The sequence below is a fragment of the Heterocephalus glaber genome, unplaced genomic scaffold (genome assembly GCF_053883595.1).
Source record: "Heterocephalus glaber isolate CG9 unplaced genomic scaffold, H.glaber_assembly_v1.0 deba00001572, whole genome shotgun sequence".
Taxonomy (NCBI): Eukaryota; Metazoa; Chordata; class Mammalia; order Rodentia; family Bathyergidae; genus Heterocephalus; species Heterocephalus glaber.
This window is the reverse complement of record NW_028258357.1, coordinates 17,227,455-17,249,787: the sequence shown is the minus strand read 5'-3', so window position 1 is coordinate 17,249,787 and position 22,333 is coordinate 17,227,455. Positions and strand designations below refer to the sequence as shown.

The window sequence follows — 22,333 nt, the reverse complement described above, 5'->3', positions numbered from 1 at the left end:
ACATGTCATACAATTTACAATTTTAATTTATTTAAAGAGTACAATTCAGAGACATTTAGTACTTTTCACAATATTGTGTAACTATCATCCCACTACCTAGTTCCAGAGTATGTTCTCTATTTGTCTGTTAGGTATATTAGCTTAAAATGTGATGCAAGTCCTCCACTTTCTAATGACCTACCTAGTTTTTCTACCTGTTATTGAAAGTGAGGTACAGAAATTGCCTTTGATTATTGTAGAACTATTTATTCTGTCTTCATTCCTGTCAATTTTTGATTCATATATTTTGTGACCCTATCGTTAGTATATGTAGGTTTATAATTATCAAATCTTCATGGATTGACCTTTTATCAATATATAAGGCCACTCCCTCATTAACTCTTATAATTTTTTTGATTTAGTATATTTTGTTTGACATCACTATATCCACCACCCTCACTCCATTCTGGTTACTATTTTCATGGAATATATTTTCCCATTTTTAAATTTTCAACTTATTTATGGCTTTGGTTTAAAAGCAGGGCTCATGTAAACAACATATAGTTAGACCATTTTAAATCTATTTTATAACTCTCTGCCTTCTGTTTGGAGAGTATTATTTAGGTAAAATAACTACCCATAAGAAAAGACATCCATTTTAAGATTTCTTTTTTATAATCTTTCAGCCCTTTAAAATAAGATATTTCACTCCTTTAAGGTTGGCATGGTTTAAATCAACTGTTACTATGATCCCTCAAACATAATAAGTTATTTCTTTCTTGCTGCTTTGATGACTGTCTCTGGCTTTTATTAATTTGATTATAATGTGTCCTGGTTTAGATCTCTTTGAGTTTGTCTTTGACAGTTTGAGTTTATCTTTGACAGTTGTTGAGCTTTTGGCTATGTAGGGTTATATCTTCCATCAAATTTGGGGTGTTTTCAGGCATTGTTTCATCAAGGATTGTTTCCACCCTATTCTGTCTCCTCTCCTCCTGAGAGTCCCTTCAAATATATGTTGATATGTTTGATGATGTCCCAATGGTCACTGAGGATCTGTTCATTTTTCTTCATTTTTTTGTTTTTGTTCTTAAGACTGAATAATTTCAATTGATTTACATATATATTTTCTGATCCTTTTTTCTGCCTCTTCAAATCTGCTACTGAAACTCTCTAGTAAATTTTTTTACTGAAGTATTGTGTATTTCAGCTCCAGAATTTATCTTTGTTTTATATATATCATTTTTGTTTCCTTGTAGATAGTCTGCATTTGGTGAGACATTGTTCTCCTAGATTTCTTTAGTCCCTTGTCTATGATTTCATTTAGTTTTTAAAGTGCATTGAAGATAGTTGATTTAAACACTTTGTCTAGTAAATCCAGTGTCCAGGATTCCTCAGGAATATATCAATGTTCATTTCTTCTTTTTTTTCCTGTAAATAATCCATACTTTCTTGTTTCTTTGCATGCCTAATATAATTTTGTTTGAAATTGGACAATTTAATTATAATAATGCGGTAGTATATATATCACATTATATATCCACTCTCTCTAGGTTTTATAGCTACTTGTTTTAGGTAGTAATTACTTAGTGACTTTTCCAAACTGTTTTTTTTTTTTACTGTTTATATTATTTGTCATGTACCATCACTGAAATATTTCTTCCACAAACTTACTGATCAGCTACTGATTTAATAGAGACCTCCTTAAATTCCTGGAGAAAACACACATTTTCCCAGCTGCAGATGGGTTCTGTTTATGTATTAGGGTGAACCTTCAACATTCTGTTAAACAGGTTACAATTCTGCCTTCAACTTCGCTTCCTATTTGCACAGTCTAATGTTCAGCCAGCACTTAGTGGGAGTTTAGGACATTCTTAGACAATTTCTAATCGTGTGTCCTGGGTACAAGTGTGGCCTTCTAGATGCTTGGAGACATGTGGAAGCATTTCAGAGCCCTTATTCTCCAAGCATTGCTCTCCCTAGTTGTTCCTCTGCATGTTGTTTGTTTGTTATATGCTACATCTAATATCCTTTGTCTCTGGTGGTAATGGCCCATTTATTTGCCTTTCAAAAACTTTTACAGATGCCGTCTATGTAGTTATTCCTGAGAAAGTTCTGAGTCAGGCAAAATGAAGGTGAAATCTCTTTTCAGGGAGTCAAGTCAAAACAGCAGAGCATAATTCTTTGAGAAAAAAGTCTGCTGTACTCCTCAGACACCAGGACACACATGGGGAACACACACTACTGTCTTCATTATTTTGAACCATGAATGGCATAAAAATAAATTAAAATACTGCAATCTCTGCTGCTGAGTTTTAGTCACCCTTTGTCTTAAGAGTTCTCCTAGTTGCTGTCTAGTCCAAGAAAATTGATTTTTAGACTTTTGTTTTGCTTTGTTGGTTTTCCTGTGAAGGAACAGGTCCTTGGAGCTCCTTTCTCAGTCCTCAGTGATGTCTTTATGTCACATATTAGGTTGGCTTTTGCATATGTGTGACTCCTGGCCTCTTTTAAACCTTTTATATGCATCTTACTATGCTTCTCCATATGGGAAATATGTGTTTATGGCGGGGGGGGGGACAGAAACACAAGAGATAGTGTAATTTATTTCATTATAGGTATTTATTTAAATAAATGGCTCAGATTTAAAAAAGGAAGAGTAAGCTGTGGATTTAGCTCAGTGGTTCTGTCACCTGCCTTGCAAGCACAAGTTCCCGAGTTCAATCCCCAGTACAAAATAAATAAATAAATAAATAAAATGAAGAGTAAGTAGTTCAGACTGGGGAGTTCAAAATAAATTCATGGTATTCATGTAATACTTCAAACAGCATTGTGGAGATTATAGAAGCAAAATACAGTAATAGATAATAAATACAGTAAAAGATAATCAATTTAATATCTTGGAAGGAAAAATAAATTTATTTCTGTAACATGTGGTAGCCAAGGGCAATCCTTAAACACCAACAGCCCAATTTTACAAACCCTAAATAACTCTTAGAACTTTTCCACCTAGGAGCAGTTAGGCCAGGTGCAAAGTAATTTCAAAGCAAGCATGAGCTAATTTTATGAAGATTTCCATGCACAAAGAGAAATTTTACAAAGAACATTTTTCCGGCCCAGCCTGAGTACCAACCACAGCATTTGGTTTGGCACTGCAGGTGTTGCCAGCTGTTATTTTACAAAGGTCTGCATACCTTTTTTAAAGGATTTGTGTTTCTAGATCAGAATGAAAAGAGACCCACTTCCTTTCTTCCCCTCTGTGTTCTTCCATATCCCCATCATAGGAACCCAGACACTATTTTCACTGACTCTGTGCAACCTGGGTCAAGTGTTTTAACCTATTTAAAGGTTAGTTTCCTCCTCTTTAAAATGAGGGTTTGAACTAAAATGATGTATCTGTAGAGTAGAGTCCTTTATACTCAAGTTCCATGGTTCTTTCTGATATGGCTCAGAATCTTTATAGTCTTTGTTCCCTTTATCTATACTTAGCATCTGGAACCTCTAATACCTCATAAACTATATGGACATCACTTTTGATTGTTTCTCTAAACTATCTCTTGCATTACAACCTGCTTCCTAAGCTATTCTGTCCTCCTTTCAACATGACCTTGACCGGAAGAATTACCGTACATGCCCTCTTGTTGTTAGAGGACCTGGAGAGAAAGGGGCTATTTCTCAGCTTTCTGCTTCTTACTCAGGAACTGTCCAGATTCCTCTCCTGAGTGATAGCACAAGAATAATGTGACTGCACCCCGGCCAGTGTCACTGCCCGACACCTTTGAGATACAAAGAGTTACAATCATCTTATCTGACCTGTAAAATTGGTTCCATTTTAATCACCTCTAAAATTATTTGTTCTAATCACAGAAGTTTCCAGGTTGTCTTTTTCAGAATTGGAAAGGATATAGTCCATAGCCACAGCCAACAAATGTCAAAATAAATAGTTTCATCTGTTCTAAGAATTAGCTTAAATGCTTTTCTTCTTTTTAAGCCATTTGAAAACAACAGTGATTACTATGAGAAAAATGCTGCCTATTTATGAGGTAATTATAAGGATATAAAATTGACAACAAAATTATTGCTCTTAGTTGTTTTTTAAAATCATATTAGCACATCCACAGCAGACTGCATAAAACTCTTTCCTATTGCTTATAACCAATTAAAATATTAATACATTTGGAATATAAAACTCTGACTGATCATATGCAAAAATTATTTGCAAAAGATGAATTTATTATGCATGGAAAATCACCTCTAAGCAAGATACAAAGAATAAATGTGGTTCACATAGTTGTTGCCCAAAAGTAATCTTTAAAACCAGTGGTAGGCAAAAGTTTATTTTTCAGCAGATTATAAATCTTTAATACCTAATATTTAACTAAAGGAAAAGAAAACCTAAAACTACAAATGTGTTCTTTGTCAGAACCTAATGTTCTTATAACATTTCTTGTAAGAATCCAGTATTTATCATTTGAACACAACATAGCTACAATTCTTACAATTCATATATTCTAAATATCTGAGAATCTCTTACTATATGCCAGGTATAATGTGAGACAGTACAAATACCCGGTGTCTCAAGATGCTCAGTAGGGACAGAAAGCAGTTATGATCCGGTAGTAGACTTGCTCTAGTGGAGGGGCATCTGAGATACAGTGGGAGAGACTGCTGGACAGGGACAGGGAAACTGAATCTCAGGTGCCATAAGTGAGGCTAAAAGAATGTGTGTCAACAGATAATAGAAAGGAACACTAGCGTTGGAAATAGTGTACATGCACACGTGCGCGTGTGCGCGTGCACACACACACACACACACAGTAGTTTGTTTAGCCAGGACAGAGTTCCCAGGGGAGAATGGTGACAGCTGCAGCTAATCAGGAAGACCTAATATGATCCACATGTTTGTCAGGGTAAATAATGCTAGGTGGTATAATAATTCATAAATCTTATCAGCTTTATGTCTTGCACACAGAATAGTTTGTTAGGTGGGTGCCCTTCCATATGTTCATTCTGGGAGCCTGGCTTATTCCTCTTTTTGGTGCCATCTGCTGCAAGATTTTTCTGGTTAATAATACCAAAAGCTGCTGAGAGCTCAACCCAACCTCAATAGTGCCTACAGCGTAGAGCAGCCAAGAGGTCACTGGTGATTGTTTCAAGAACAGTTTCACTGGAGCAGAAGGGCAGATGCTAGATTGCAGTGGAGGAGAATTAAAGGTGAGAAAGAGGAGCTGGTAAATACTAACAACTCTATCAAAATCTTAGATGTAATAAAATGAGCAAGGGTTATAGATGGAAAGAGAAACATTTAAAGGTTTGTTTTATTATTTCCCTTTGTTTTTTTTTAATCGTGAGAGAGAATTGAGCATGATTATGAGAGAAAGAATTAGTTGAGAGGAAGAGGTTGCAGATGCAGGAAAGAAAGTGATAATTAAGTGAAGTATGATAACAGTGACCGAAGATGACAGAAGACAATGAGATAAATGGTCCAATAGAGGGAGTGACTTATACTGGGGACATACTTTGTCCACTGATCTGGGAGACAAGCAGATGAGATAAGGAAAGGTAATTTTAAAGCTGTCTCATGAATGCCAAGGACAGTGTTTGAGGTCCATGTATATGTCTATGAGGACAAACTTCAAATATTAGAAAAATAAGCCATCTATTTAAAGATAATTATGAACCACAGGACATTGAATCTATTCACAAGGAATCTAAAAGGCTACTGTGTTTTTTTTCATTAAATGTGATTCTCCTCATCATTAAATGTGTTAGAACAGTTTGAACAGCCTTAGAAGATACACATGTGAATAATACTGTATATACTTGTGTGTTAGTTACTTTTCTCTTGTTGCTGAGACAAAATACCCGACACCCGAAGTTAAAGGGGGAAAGGTTTATTTAGCTCACAGTTCGTAGAGGTTTCAGTCCAAAGTTGGCTGGCGTCAAGGCAGGGTGGGATGGCAGAGGGGCCACAGTTCATGGCGGTGGACCACAGCAAAAGCAACCAGGGACCGTAACAGCCTCTTCCTGCCCCTTTTATCTTATTCAGACTGTTTAAGGCGGTGGCACGCACACCCTTAGTCACACCCTTAATCCTAGTGCCCTTGGGCCTAGCCTTACCATGAATCACATACTCTGGATTCAGCCACCTTCTAAATAGCCCCACCTCATTCACAGTAGGCTTTGGGGGACATCTAAACACAAACCGTAACAGCTTGTAACCATTACTTTCAGATATAAAATAAAGTTGGAATTGATACTAGTTGAATAGTTTTGAGTATTGGTCCTACTGTAAATAGATGGTATAGAATTACACTTTTCTTTTGACAGAAATAGGGCAGTTTGATTCTTTGTATTTGATTAAAATATATTCAGAACTAATTATAGTACTCTTAATATAAGCATTTTGTATATTTTGTATTATTTTGAAAAGGAGCTTTAAGCAAAGTTCTAAATTTTTTTATTTATTCATCAAGACAGAATGTTACCTCAAAGGTCATATAAATAGGAAAAGAAAGGAATCATTTGGTGAGGAATCATTAAATCATTAATTTTAATTATACTAAATTATTCTATTAGTCTTAACCATTTTACTTTCAGGCATGGATAATTTGGTCTGTATCACTTTTCTCCTTGGAGAATCCACAACATTCATAAAAATGATTTACCCTAAAGGGTTGACATGAACAATCAATATATTGTGATGAAGCTAGGACAGTTACCACGATGTCCTCCCTTTTTCTTTTTCTCAAAATGCAGAGATACAAGGGCTTTTTTGGCATCATAGACTCAGTGTGAAAAGATAGCTTAAAGGGCGCCACCGCTACCGCCCTCTGGCACACACATACACACTTATTCACTCCAGGAACATTTGTTGAGCTCCTACCTCTTTTGCCTCATCCCAGGGTCAGCCCCTTGGTGCCTGGAGTAACTGGAAGAGTCAGAACTTGCTTGCAAGTCATTTGACTCTAAGTCATATGACATCTTGCTTTACCACCACTGATCAGCAGTTCATTGAGAGCAGCTGTCTGAAAAATGAAATAAATTTTGATTATAGAGCCAAATGAAAGACTTGAATTGGAGCCCAGACTATACTATTGATTAGGTTTACAATTTGGGGCATGCTAATAAATCTTTTTCAGTTCATTCCTATTTATAAAATGAAGATACTGCAAACGTCTGACCAAAATGACTCCACTAGTTCACAATACATGAAAAATAAAGTGTAGAAACAATAAAGTACAAATACAATGAAAAATAAAGTGTAAAAGATAAGGCCAAGCTTAAAAACCAGACAAACAATTCCAGCAGACCTAAAATGAAGTAAAAGCCCAAATAGTTTATAGAACCAGGCCTGGGGACTCAGACTGACCCACAGGCTCCGTTTCAGGGCAGCGTGTTGAAAGGTGTCCTGTTCCGTGCGAGAGTGAAGCTTGGGTCCAGGCATCCGGTCCGAAGCCAGGCACAAAGACGAGGTGTGAGTAGAAAAGATGAGGGTCTGAAAACCAGTTTTAAAAATATGTAAAGAAACATAAAACTAAGAAAAACATGTAACAAAATAACCACTCAAAATCTGATTCCTTCCAGATGAAATTAACTTTAAAATTTTTTATTAGTATATGTGTGCCCTACAAAATAAATACATTCACCCTGCAGAATATATATATATATATATATATGTATATATATAATCTTGATCCTTTTTACTTCCCCTCCTCTCCCTCCTATCTCCTAGATAAAATTAATTTTATGGAAGAGTCTAACATTTTTTAATTTCAAAGATCTATGTAAAGAAATACCTTTCATTTAAAGAAAAGAAGAAAATATTAATCAAAACTAGGAAGAAAAAACTACAACAGTAAATAGGAAAAAGGAATAAGAAGTCTCAGAAATGAAAAATATGTTTGCTGAGTAAGTCTAACAATATTACTCTATAGCTTACCAAATTACAAGACCATTGGGAGGACTGAATAGGGTTCTATGCAATACAATGAGATGAAAATGGAGAGAGTGGTTGAGAGATTTCTACAGTAGAATCCTCTAGGCTACAGAGCTGGCCAGGAGTTGGCATAACTTTCAGAGGGAAAGACCATCAAAAAGGAAGATACATTGGCAAATTTTATTTCACTTTCAATTTTGCATGGACTACTCTGCTGAGACAAGTTGCCTAGATCTATAAATGATGGAAGAAAGGATTTGTGCTTTAAGTGGGTCATAAAAATAATTCCCTCCTATGTATTTCTTATAGAGGGAGGAGAATGGGAAAAGGTATGCCATAAATTAAGACCATTATTATCCTTTCCTTTTAAGAAAAAAAAGAAAGAAGGACGAAAGGAGGGAGAGAGAGTCACCATCTGCAGAGGAGGAAAAGTCTGGATATTGAGAGTTTTTGCTTTTTCTATTGTGGATTTTTCTTGTTTTGGTGAAATGCATTTGAAATTGGGTATGAAAATCTGAATTTGTGTATGTTATATTTTCACGCAAATGTGTACACATGCATATCTTAATGGTGTTCTCTACCCCCTCAAAAGTAGGTAGAGACATGAATATTATTGAGGAAGCATAATTTTCATACAAGCATTGTGTGGGCAGCTTCCATTCTGGCTAAGCAGCTCCATAAGAACAGTGGTATTTTTTAAGCATTAATATTATAGCATGAATGTTTCTATTCACTCTCTAGGACTGCTGGATCTTGAATTAGAAAGAACAGAGTCATCCGGAACCAGAAGGCAAATTGTCACATGATGCAAATTGATATAAAAGAAATAGATATATAGTGCCACTTCCTAGCTGTTAAAAGTACAAATATAGGTAGGTAGGTAGGTAGGTAGATAGATAGATAGATAGATACATACATACATACATGCATACATAGATATAGAAATATAGTTTTTTTTAAAGAGGAAAAATGGCCACTCAAAAATCTGTATTTTGGAAGTCAGGCCAAGCATGATGCTTGACCCAGAATTAAAAATACTCTATTATGTGAAACTGAAACTTGGAAGAGCTTTTGAAAGAAATTTAGAATAACACCAGTAACAAAGCTCCATTCAGAATAACACCAGCAACAAAGCTCCATTGCTCCAAATTATATAGAAACCAGTCTGGCAGTAGCTGAGATTTATGAAGTGTGATCGAATCATACCGACCCTACAACTCAAGCTGTTGTAAAAACCAAAACCAAAACAAAACTGAGCACTTCAAATGGGATGTTGATCTCCTCAACTCTGGAGTCAATGACTTATGAGTGAAAAAAAATACGTGGGACCAGCAAGGAGGCTGGAAGTAAGAAAAGGCAAGGCCGTTATCCTGAAGGTGAACAGAGAACAACAGAGAAGCTTTCCTAAGCCCACATCAGGGGTTGGAAAACAAGCAAAATAGGTGGCTAGAGAGCAACTCTGTAACGACTCCTCTTCTGGGTCTGAGTGAAGCTAAATCAGTGGGAGACTTTTTTCTTGTGACCTAAAGAACTTTAGCAGCATTTTACACAGTGATTGGTACACAAGTACAGGCTATATTGGGATATGAAGATAGAGATGTTTATAAAGATCTGATTTATATATAAAATTGTGCCACCCTAAAACGAGTAATGAAACTGTGCTTATAATTATGCACCTGCTTCTTGAATCTATCCCTTAATTTCTATTCTCGGAGTCATCAGGTTCTATTACCTCTTGCCTAAATTATTGCATTAACCTTCTAACTGGCCTTCTGCCTTTAGTTTCTTCTCAGTTGAAAGCATTTTCTTACTTAGAAATTTTCAGTGGCTCCCCACTGCACACTAAGCACAAAACATCACAGCCAGTATCCTTTGCATCTGGATCCAACGTGACACTTCCAGCCATATCTACCATTACTTTTCTCCATGTACTTTATACTTTGGCCAAACTGGCTAATCACTATTCCCCAAACATCCAGACACACATATGATCCTGTTATTGCCCTACATAAAACCCTTCAGTGACTTCCTTTTACTACTCTGTGGGAGCAATCCTAAAGGGCTTAATCTAAACCCTCAAAACCTGGCTCCCATCTTGCTCTCCAGCTTTATCTCTGACCACCAGATCCCAGTTCACCCTCCTCAAAACCTATAATGCAGTCATATGGAACTACTTTAAATGATTGGAATAGGTCAACCGTTTCTTACCCCTAAGCCTTTGTTGTTCCTTCTACTCTTATCATCATCCTAAACTAAATGCCCCATGGTTCACTTGCAAAAAAGAAAACAGAAGTTAATTTCCTTCAAGACATAAGTCAAGGTCATCATCTTTACAGAAACCCTTCCATTTCTATAAAACTTAATTACGACATTCCTTACATACATGCATTACTTGTGTCCACTAACTCCACTGTCAGATATATGCCTTTAACACTGAAACTAAGACTTTTTTATTAACCATTTTCTAATATGTCTATGACCTCTTTAAGGACAAGGACAATATTTTATTTATCTTTGTGACCCTAGTTACAATACCTCACACAATGTGTATAGAATAGGGTTCAATAAATGATTGCAAAGTACTAACTCCTTGAACATAGGGCCTGTGAGGAGTCATCATTTAGTTTATGTTCATGGAAATAATGAATAAGTTATGAATATTCATAATCTACATTCCATTGTTTGATATGCAAGAGTAAAGTCTGTCTTTCAAATAGCACACTGTGTATGCTTCAGAGCAATGCTTCTCAAACTTCAATGTGCATATGAATCAGATGCAGGGTTGAAAAATGGGGCCATTTCAGAGGCTCAGAGTTGGAGCAAAAGTTCTGCACTTCTAATAAATTCCTAGGAGATGCCAATGCTGCTGGTCCTCAAACTACACTTATAGTAAAAAATAAATAGATAAAATAATAATAATGATGAGGGAAAGGATTTCAAGGATTCCACGTGAAAGTGTCAGGGAAAGGAAACATAGTGGAATAGTGGAAGGAACTCAGTGGAAGGGTAGGACAACTTAGCAGTGCCTGCAGAGATTACAGCCAGCTCTGAATATATCCAGGCAGGCCTTTTATTGAGTCTGTGCTAGAGGATAAGGTTTTATCTTTACTGCCTTTATTTCTCTCTGAATCCAGCCCCCAGAATCAGGCCTTTTCCCTATTCACTCCCCCAGTAGGATTCAGTCTGTGTGCTTTTCTCTCTGTAAGAGCTCTTAGATTCCATTTTCAAGCTAACACGAAGCTGCTCTCCTGTATGCTTCCCCCCCAAACTCTGGAAATCCAGTCTTTCAGATTTTAGAAGCCTCTCCAACTGCCTGAAATGTTTTGCCTCCATTTTCATCTGAAACAGCTTTTCTTTTCCCAGTGAATGAACCAGCTTCACCTCTGCAGAGATCAATTTCCAGTCTGCTGCTGCAGTGATTGATAAGTACAGATCTCATTCTGAAAGACTTGCTGCCCTCCCTGCCCCACTGTCAGGGGAACATGAAGTAGTCAAGATTTTAAACTGTAGGGTGGCTTAGGAGAACCAGGGTTCATACTGTTGACTGATCAAATGTCATGAAGGAAAGCAAGTGTAGGAGAGAATACTGGAGATTTGGCTGGCAGCTGCCGGAGCTTGTGAATGCATGTAATATCATGGAAGCTGCCAATGCTTTACTAGTGTCAATTTATAATTAGAGATGCCATTTTAAGGAGAATTTTGACATTTACTGCTACTAGTTGACTTTTTCAGTAATATCTAGCTCCATGTTCTAGTACTGTCTCTTTCAGAAAGTTAAGTAAATCCCAGAGGTTTCAAATTCAACCTAGGAAGCCATGAACATGTTATAAAAACCACTGTATATCTTGAAATATATGCCATTATTGTCATAAACACATGCAAACAGAAGCATATCCATAATTATAATTTGATTATAATTGTAAAATTTTATTACTTAGAAGCTTGCTTTTAGCCCAGCAACCAGTGAACCTATCAATGTGTTGTTTAATGATATTCAAATACATGACAAGGTGTATTTAAAATCTGTTAAAGTTGTACTTTAATATTCTCCAAAACTACATATAACCTGAGACCCTAAGTATTAAATGTTTTACATTCTGCTTACAACATAGGCTTGTTTGATTTATTTTGTACTGATGGGATGAAAATGAACTCTTTTTTCTATTGGTAATGGACTAGGACATGCTTTATCTGAGTTTAGCATCTCCATTGATTTCAAAGGAGGCATCAGTCTCTTGGAAGCATGAAAGATCAAACAGATTTACTATATGAATGCTGGAAACTTCTATGTATGCACTTATTTGCTCAAACCTTCACCCCAGCTAGCAGTATAAGCATGTCTTTAATGTCCACAAAACACCTGTAACCTTTAAAAACTGACTGCTTCCCACTCCCATATTTCTAAAACACATACAGCATACAGCCAATCTCAGGGAGATTCTTTGAAGTGAAATGCAATCTCTATTTTAGAAAACAGCCCCAAGTTGTGGAATCCCAGAGCTAGAAAGAACCTTAATGCAACATAATGTTTAAATGAAAAAATGAAACAATAATTTTCATCAAATTTGGGAAAATTTCAGACACTGTCTCTACAAATATTTATTTTCTGTCTAATCAATCCTTTTTTTCAGGTACTGCACCATTTTTCAGAGACTCCAGTTATAGGAATTAGACCACCTGAAATTGCCTCATGTTTCACTAATACTGTATTTATTTGTCTTTTGATTCTTTTTTTCCCCCTGTGTTTTATTTTGGATAGGTTCAGTTGATGTATCTTCGAGTTTAGTAATGTTGTCTTCTGTATTCTTGAATTTGTCCTTTATTCTATCCAGGGTGCTTTTCATCTCAGACTTTGAATTCTTACCTCTAGACTTTTGAGTCTACTCTTTTTTCTATATCCTTCAAGTCTCTACTTACATCCTTAACATATGGAATACAGTTTTACTGTATGTTTTAAAATTATAATGAAGTTCTCAAATGCTAATCAAATGATGTTCTCTAGCATCTCTTAATTCCGGGCCAGTTTTGATTATTTTACCCCCTATTGAGTCATAGTCCTTTCTTGTTTTCATGCCTGATCATTTTTGATCAAATGCCAGACATAGTACACTTTATCTTGTTTGATGGTGGAGTTTTTCTTTTCCTATAAATATTCTTGAACTTTTTCTTGGATGCAGTTGAACTACTTGGAAACATTTTGATCTTTTTAATTTCATCAGGCCAGAATACAGCAATTCTAAGTCAAACGCTAATTATTTTCCACTACTGAGGGAAGATCCTCCCATGTACTGGACCTACTTCCAATCCAGCTGATGGAACAGGCACTACCCTAACCCTGTGTGGGCACTGGACACTCTTTTTTGTTGTTGTTAAATTCTTTTATTGGTACATTTTAGGTATACAACACAATTACATTTCTCACTGGGAATTGTGCCTTTACATAATGCATCTTGGTTCTTATTTTTTCCCCATTCCTAGCCCTCCCTTCAGGCCCTCCACCCTTCCCTATTTACAAAGACTTTATATCCATTTTTTCCGTTTCTCAGCATTTTTCCTTTCCCTTCTTTCCTTTCCCCTGACCCTCGCACTACCCCTACCCCTTTGGACCTTTTCTTGCTATTTTGCATTATCAATTATTCATTCTAATCATTGTTACATTTTAGGTATACAATATAATGACATTTGTCATTGGAAATTTGCAACTTTACATAGTGTCTCTTGGTTCTTATTTTTCACCCTTGCCCAACCCTCCCATCAACCCCTCCATTCCTCCCTATTTACAAAGATTTTGTTCCTATTTTTCCATTTTCTCATATTAATCCCATTCCCTTCTATCCTTTCCCCTAGCCCTCCCACTTCCTTCACCTTTGCCTCTTTTCTTCCTATTTCACATTACCTAGTATACATTTTAGTCTTTATTTACACTTTTAGTTTCTCACACCAGAGGAACTATTCGGTATTTATACATGTGTGTCCTATTTATTTCACTTAAGAGTATTGCCTCAATGTGCATCTACTTAGCTATAAGTGTCTCTAATTTCTCATTTTATATGGCTGAGTAGTACTCCATTTTATTAAAAAAAACCACATTTTCTTTATCCAGTCTCCAGTTGATGGGCATTTGGGCTGTTTCCAAGTTATAGCTATCGCAAACTGTGCTGCTATGAACATGGGCGCACATATATCACTGTGGTATGATTCTTTTAATTCTTTGGGGAAGATCCAGCAGTGGAATAGTGGGGTCAAATGGGACTTCCAGTCCTAGTTCTTTGAGGTATCTCCATACTGATTTCCACAGTGGTTGCACCAGTCTACACTCCCACCAGCAGTGGAGAAGGGTTCCTCTTTCCCCACAGCCCCACCAGCATTTGTCATTGGTTGATTTCATGATAGCAGCCATTCTTTCTGGAGTGAAGTGGAATCTCAGCATTGTTTTCATTTGCATCTCTCAAATGACCAGTGATGTTGAACATTTTTTCATATATTTATTTGCTCTTTCTACTTCCTTGTCTGAGAAATGTCTGCTCATTTCAGATGCCCATTTGCAGACTGGGTCTTTAAACTTGGGAGGTCCGATTTTTTAAGTTCTTTATGGATTCGAGATAGTAGGCCTTTGTCTGAGGAAGAGCAGGTGAAGATTTTTTCCCACATCGTGGGTTGTCTCTTCACACTGCTGCTGGTTTCTCTTGCTGTGCATAAGCTTTTAATAAGAAGAGATCCCATTTGTTGATTGTTTGTGCTAGTTCACGGGCAACTGAGGTTTTGTTCATAAAATCCTTTCCTACACCAATGTCTTCAAGAGTTATACCTAACCTCTGTTCCAGCTGGTTCAGCGTTTCTATTTTACTATTTAGATCTTTAATCCATTTCAATTTTAGTTCAGTGCATGGTGAGAGACATAGGGCTAGTTTTAATCTTTGGCAAGTTGAAACACAATTTTTCCAGCACCATTTATTAAAGAGGCTATCTTTCCCCCAGTGAGGGTGTTTGGCTCCTTTATAGAAGATGAGATGGCTGAGTGTGTCTGGCATTGTTTCAGCATCTTCTAATCTGTTCCACTGGTCCTCAGGTCTGTTTCTTTGCCAGTACCATGCTGTTTTTATCACAGTAGCTTTGTAGTGTAGTTGCAAGTTGGGGACTGTGAGACCCCCTGCCATGTCTCTGTTACTTAGAACTGCTTTTGCTATTCTGGGTCTCTTCTTGTTCCAAATGAATTTTTGGATTGTTTTCTCAAGGTCCATGAAGTATGTTGCTGGGATTTCAATTGGAATTGCATTAAATCTATATAGCAGTTTTGGAAGTATGGCCATTTTCACTATATTAATCCTTCCTACCCAGGAGCAAGGGATGTCTGTCCATTTTCTGATATCATCTTCAATCTCTCTTTTCAGAGTGCCATAGTTTTCAGAGAAGAGGTCTTTGATTTCTTTCATTAGGTTGATTCCTAGGTATTTCAGTTTTTTGGATGCTATTGTGAAAGGAATTATTTGCCCTATTTCCCTCTCAGTGAGTCTGTCATTGGTGTAGAGGAATGCTATTGATTTTTGTGTGTTGACCTTGTAACCAGCTACTTGACTGAATTTGGTTATTAAGTCTAGAAGACTTTTGGTAGAGTTCTTGGGGTCTTCTATATACAGTATCATGTCATCTGCAAATAATGACAATTTGACTTCTTCATTTCCTATCTTTATTCCTTTTATTTCTTTCTCTTGTCTAATTGCCGTGGCTAATGTTTCCAAAACTAGATTGAAAAAGAGTGGTGATAGTGGACATCCTTGTCTTATTCCTGATTTTAGTGAGAAGGATTTCAGTTTTTGACCATTTAGTATGATATTGGCTGTTGGTTTTTCATAGATGGCTTTTATCAGATTGAGGTAGAGACCATCTATTCCAATTTTTTGTAGGGTTTTTATCATAAATGCATGTTGGATTTTATCAAATGCTTTTTCTGCATCTATGGAGATAATCATATGGTTTTTGTCCTTGGCTCTATTGATATAGTGTATTACATTGATTGATTTTCGTATATTGAACCATCCCTGCATCCCTGGGATGAATCCAACTTGATCAGGGTGTATGATCTAGTATCTTATTAAGGATTTTTGCATCTCTGTGAGATTGGCCTATGGTTCTCCTTTTCAGTTGGGTCTTTCTCTGCTTTGGGGATCAAGGTGATGCTTGGTTCCAGGAATGAATTTGGGAGTATTGCTTCCCTTTCAATTTCATTGAAGAGTTTAAACAGTAGTGGCAACAGTTCCTCTCTAAATGTCTTGTAGAATTCAGCAGTGAAGCCATCAGGGCCCAGGCTTTTCTTAGTTGATAAGGTTTTAATTACATTTTCAATTTCATTGGTTGATATTGGGTTGTTTAGAATTTTTAGGTCTTCTTCGTTAAACTTTGGTAATTCATATGTATCTAGGAATTTGTCCATTTCTTCTGTGTTTTCCATCTTATTCACATATAGGTTCTGGAAGTAGGTATTGATGATCCTCTGAATTTTTGCTGGGTCTGTTGCAATTTCACCCTTTTCATTCCTAATTGCATGGATTTGGGCCTTTTCTTTCCTTTTTCTGATAAGGTTGGCTAAGGGTTTGTCAATTTTGTTGATTCTTTCGAAGAACCAACTCTTGGCTTCATTGATTTTTTTGTATTGTTTTCTTAGTCTCTATTGCATTGATTTCTCCTCTGATCTTTATAATTTCCTCCCTTGTATGAACTCTGGGATTGTCCTGCTCTTCTTTATCTAGAAGCTTGAGGTTCAGCATCAGGTTGCTTAATTGGGCTCATTCTGTTTTCCTAATGTGAGTAGTCACTGCTATGAATTTTCCTTGTAAGACTGCTTTCATTGTGTCCCATAGATTCCAATATGTTGTATTGTCATTGTCATTTAATTGAAGGAACTGTCTGATTTCTTCTTGAATTTCCTCTGTGACCCATTGGTTATTCAGAAGTGTGTTGTTCAATTTCCACATGTTTATGAAATTTTTGCAGTTTCTTTTGCTATGGATCTCCAATTTCATTGCAGTATGGTCTGATTATATACAGGGGATAACTTCAGTTTCTTTGCACTTACTTAAACATGTTCTATGTGTGAGTATGTGGTCTATTTTGGAGAATGACCCATAGCACTGGACAGTCTTACCACGAGTGACTCTTTCCCCAGTGAGGAATGTGCTGATCATTACTCAGATGAATACTGGAGAGAGTTGTTTATGGAGTTTTGAAGCTTTGTCTGTCTATATCTGTCTCCTTTACATAATCTGTCCTGACTACTCTATTCCCCTTGACCTTACCTGACTCCCAAGTCTGTCTCAAGTCAGGGGTCCAGATCTTCCCTGTGTTCCTTTGTCCTGCTCCACAGCATGGAGATTCTCTCATGGCTATAAACTAGAGCAGTTGAAGGACTCAACTTGTTTGCTGTTTCGCAGAGGTTTATGACCCTCATTTTTAATGCAAGTCATCATTTCACATATTTATTATTTTAGGAAGGAGGGTAAATTTTATCTCTGTTATTCTTAGTCTATAAGCAGATGCTCCTACTTTTATGAAGTCTCTGTTTTTTCCAAAACATTGTCAAAACTTGATTCATTTGTGCATGTGGTACCAAGAGGAGTCTTACCACACACAGACAATATGAGCATGTAATATCAAATTAATTTAAAGGTACATGTATGCAAGACACCAGCACATGATATATGCATTCACATTGAGAAGAAAATAATATCAAATTATTAGCAACACTGTTGATCCCCATGATTTTGACTGGTTCCTATTTATATACTTTTCTAAATTGTCTTCTGCCATGAAAATACATAACTTTTACTAAAAATTAGTATTATCTATGATATAAATGTATACATATTTTGCAAAAAGAAAACAAACTTCCATTTTGGTAAAAAATAAACTAGGTGGCTGATGTTGATATTTGTATATGTATATAATTTCATAAATAGAATCACTATGTTTACCAATGAATTGGGACATTCAGTGATAGAATCAATATGTTCACTTCACTAGAAATTTTCTCCAAAAATTGAATGGCCACCATTCTGGAAAGTTAGGAAGAGATATCTCAGTGTTTGGTGTTGGGACCAGATAACATCTAATTTCCTTCCAACTCTAAAATTCTGTGCATTCCTTTCTTTCAAGAAAACCTAAATGGTACTTAGTAAATTGTTAAATTTCAAGGACATGTGAATTCCCCTTGGAAAAAGGTAACTTTATGTAACTTCTTCATAGTCAAAAATGAATGATTCCTATGGAACTGTTAAATAAAACAATTTCTGAGATTGTGCTGAAATTTGACTTCCGCATTTGTGCATAAGTGGTTAAGTGAGCAATTTTATATAATTGTGATGAGATAAAAGATAGTGAAAGGCCAAAAATCACATAGAGTCTAAGATAAACTCTATTGGAAAGGAAATTATTCAGCCAAGTAGGTAAATAAGTGCATTCTTAGGAGCTGAGAAGAGTGCTCCAGAGAAGAGCACGGTCAGAGAGTGTAACGCTAGAAAGGGTCGTGGGCCTCTTCCAGGCCGTTGTCTCCCAAGGGTAGCTACAGATGCCTGAGTTTGAATCTGTCACTTAAAAGTTGTGTGGTTCTGCATCAGGTCTTAACCTCTCTGTGTCATAATTTCCCAGATGTAAAACCAGGATTAAAGTGAGTGTGGCGAGGATTATTTGAATTTATGCAAATAAAAGCTTAGAGTAGCACTTGGCAACAGTAAGCTTTAAATAAATGTTAGGTATTCTTCTAGGTATATATATGGATGGATTTTTTAAAAGCATTAATGTTTATGTACTTAATGTGTACTTAAAATATATGTAACTATCTCCTTAAATCTATAATTATACAGATATTGCTTAAGAACATTTGAGGTGATGGCATAAATTTGAAAGCATTAATTTAATTTTTAATTAAGTAAATACTAGCACAATTTTGCATACATATTGAAAAAATCATGCTTATGATTACACAGAAGACTTATGTACAGTCCTCTTACTTAACAAATGAGGAAAACAACCCCAATGAGAGAAAAAGATGATGATACAACAAGTTAGAGACAAAACACTATGAAGATCAAAGTAACCATGCTTTTGCATTTATTCTCCTGAGCCTGCATGGCTGCCTCTCACACTCTGACTTCTGCTTCTACAGGGACATAGCCCAGCGCTTACTATCCTCAGTGCTCCCTTTCTGGGCCATCCTGCACCACTCATGCTGTGAAGAGAATGTGCTTACATGATTCCAATAACCAGCCTTACACCTTAGCTCCGGCAGACAAAATAAAATAATTAATTTAGTTAGTCCAAAAGTGACAAGTAAGGCAGGTGACAGTCGATACAGGTTAAAATACACAGCAAGTAGTATGCTTAAATTAAACAGGAAACTGCCCTATTCAGTATTCTTCATGCATGAAAAGCATTCAGATCAGAACTGGAATTGAGTCTCTGTGGAGGATGAAAAGAAATGATGTCAGGATTCTGTGCTGTCCAAGGGAATAGAATTCAAGAAATGATAAGCACTGGTTATTAATTTGCACTCTAGATAGTAAAATGATAGGAAGGGAGCCTGCCGTGTGAATATGATACAAAGATTAATTACTCATAGTGGCTATATATTTTTATTCTAGAAGCTCTATCTGGTATATGCAAATAAATACCACAGTACAGTGATACTTGCTATAATAGAAATAGATAAGACTCAAATGAAGCATAATAGAGGAAATATGCAACTCTGTCCAGAAGTTAATAGAGGTGAGCTGACACTTGGGTATTAAAGGAAAAGCAGCATTATGGTGTTGGATAATGTAGGGAAAGAGCAATCCAAGCTTAGAGGAAGGCTAGTGAAAGCTAGGTGGATTCGCAGCATGGCAGATCTTTTCATATGGTTGCATCCTAGGGAGCAGCAAGATATAATAGAAGTATAGAGTATAATAGAGTATAGAAGTATAATAGAGTATATATAATAGAGTGTAGTATAATAGAGTAATAGAAGTAGATGCAGATGCTTTGCAGCACCTTTAAGATTTATTCTTTATGGGAAGGTTGAGATGCAGAGCTGTTAGCATAGGCCTGTCTCATTACCCGGATGCTGAAGACAGACATATATAGGTTCATAAATATATTTACTTTTGACTTTGTGGCAAAATTATTTACATATTCTTTTGAATCATTAGGTTAATCTTCATTCTTTTGTGTGTTCTACCATGTGTTAGTTCACTCAGTGTTAATAAAAGGTAGCAAGGCTCCTGGGTGAATGTTTAAGAAATATGAATTTGGTCAATGCAGCCATTTTAGAATTGAATCTGATAAAAAGTCAGACAAACTGACTTACAATTCTCACTGTAACTTGGAACAGGATAATCTAAAAGGAGACAATTCAAAACAAGCAAACATTTATTTCACCACTTTCTGTGCAGGTACTATATAGGATGTGTTGTTCTGAACTCAATATGTAAGGAAGGCAGATAATAACAAAGAGCACTTTCATACTACAAAATGAAAGGAACAATATCCATTTCCAGTTAAGTCTTTTAAGATCAAACTCCTGGTTGCTGGGCCTATCAGATGGCCCTGTATGCCAAGAGTTGCATGTATTACAGATGGGCAGATCTAATGGCCCAAGAAATGACTCATTTAACCCAGATAGCCTTCTGCCTAGAAAATTGCAGAAATCATTCCCAAGATTTATTTTGATGCCATTGTCAAAATGTATTCCCAAAATTCCACCAAGTGCTTCAAGTACATTCTCTAATGAAACTCATTAGCATAGTTTTTTCATTTCTTCCCCCTTGTAATAGGAAGTTGAATAGTGCAGTTTTCTTTAAGGGAAAAATAGTGCTCTAAAATTTTGCACCCATCAAGAAATCATTCATTTCTGTCATTCTATTTAAATATAGGGTTCTTTCACACTATGAAAAGATGGGATGTATGTATAACAATAAAAGATACCGTGTTCCTTTTTCATTCTCACTTTGCTCTTATTTTGGTATAATTCCAGCTAGTATATTGTATGTACTTCTAAAATACTTTATGATTATAAAATATAATGAAAAGTATCTGAACATTTTTTGCCATTTAAAACTGTCTGGCACTTAAAAAAAAATGTGGGCAGATTATTAGACCAGCATTCTGGGTGCTTTCCAGTTGGAGTAATTATATTCCACCTACCTAGGTTCCCCTGGGTGGTCTCAATTTGCATAAAAAATTGTTATTCACTTCTACTTCTAAATTCTGGTGGTGGTTACTTCTATACTGATGTCCATGACATCGATCTTTCTGAGGCTCAGGAAATTATACTTTATTTCTTCATATGTATACCCTTCTTTTGATACAGATATGTATTCAGTGGCTCATGTAAATGATCCCCCTTTCTCTTTAATTCTATGCATGCACCCACTCACCCATAGAGTCTACATTTGTTTCCTTTTGTGTACATATTTTTCAACTTGCTAGGGTTCCTGGCAATGTTATAGAAGCTCATTTAGCAGGAGATTGTAAGTTATTCACTGGGCTATCCATCTCTGGATCAATATTTCTAAGAATAAGTTCTATTTGCTTAGGAAATTAAAAAATCATAAGAGATCATAGAATTTTTAATAATACTTTCTGAAAATACATTCCCTGGCAAAAGATTGACAATAGCCACAACTGCTCCTGTATTATTAGGTAACATTTATTTATTTATTTATTTATTAAACACTTGGTTGGGCATTCTACTGACTTATATGTAGTAGCTCATTTAATTCTCACAAAGCCTGATTGATTATATAATATTTTTTTATAATATTGTTTTTCCTGTTTTAAAGGTGAGAAAACTGAGGCACAGAGATTCTCAGTAGCTTTCTGAGAGTCAGATAGCAGTAAGTGACAGAGATATAATTTAAATTTAATCAATGTGGCTATAGAGTTTATACTTATGTTCAGAGTCTCCAGAGAAATAGAACCAACAGGATGTGACAGATAGAAGGTAGATAGATAGATAGATAGATAGATAGACAGATGACAGATCAACAGACAGACTTACAGGCAGGCAGATAGATAATACTGAGCTGGCTCATGTGCTAGAAATGTAGCTCAGTGGTAGAGTACTTGCCTAGTGTGCATGAGCCCCCTCCTCAAAAGAAAAAGAGCAGCAAGCTCTTTTTGGGCCAATGGTTTAAACCCAGTCAGAGTCTGAAGACATGAGAACCAGGAGAGCCAATAGTATAGTTCTTGCCCAAAGGTAAGCAAGCTTGAGATCCACAAAGAGCCAGTGCTTCAGTTGCAGTCCAAACGCAAAAAAAATGCCCAATCCTAAGGCAGTTAAACAGGAAGAATATTGCTTTCTGGAGGGAGGATCAGCCACTTTTTTTCTATTTAGACCTTCAACTGTTAGATGAGACCCACCCATCAAGGAAGGGAAATTCACTTTACTCA

The 22,333-nt window shown here is 36.2% G+C and overlaps 1 protein-coding gene across 23 annotated transcripts in view; it reads left to right on the top strand.

Moving 5' to 3' along the window:
* Anks1b (ankyrin repeat and sterile alpha motif domain containing 1B) overlaps positions 1-22,333 on the top strand; it is a 1,083,815-nt gene that overhangs the window by 533,303 nt on the left and 528,179 nt on the right. The window lies entirely within an intron of this gene.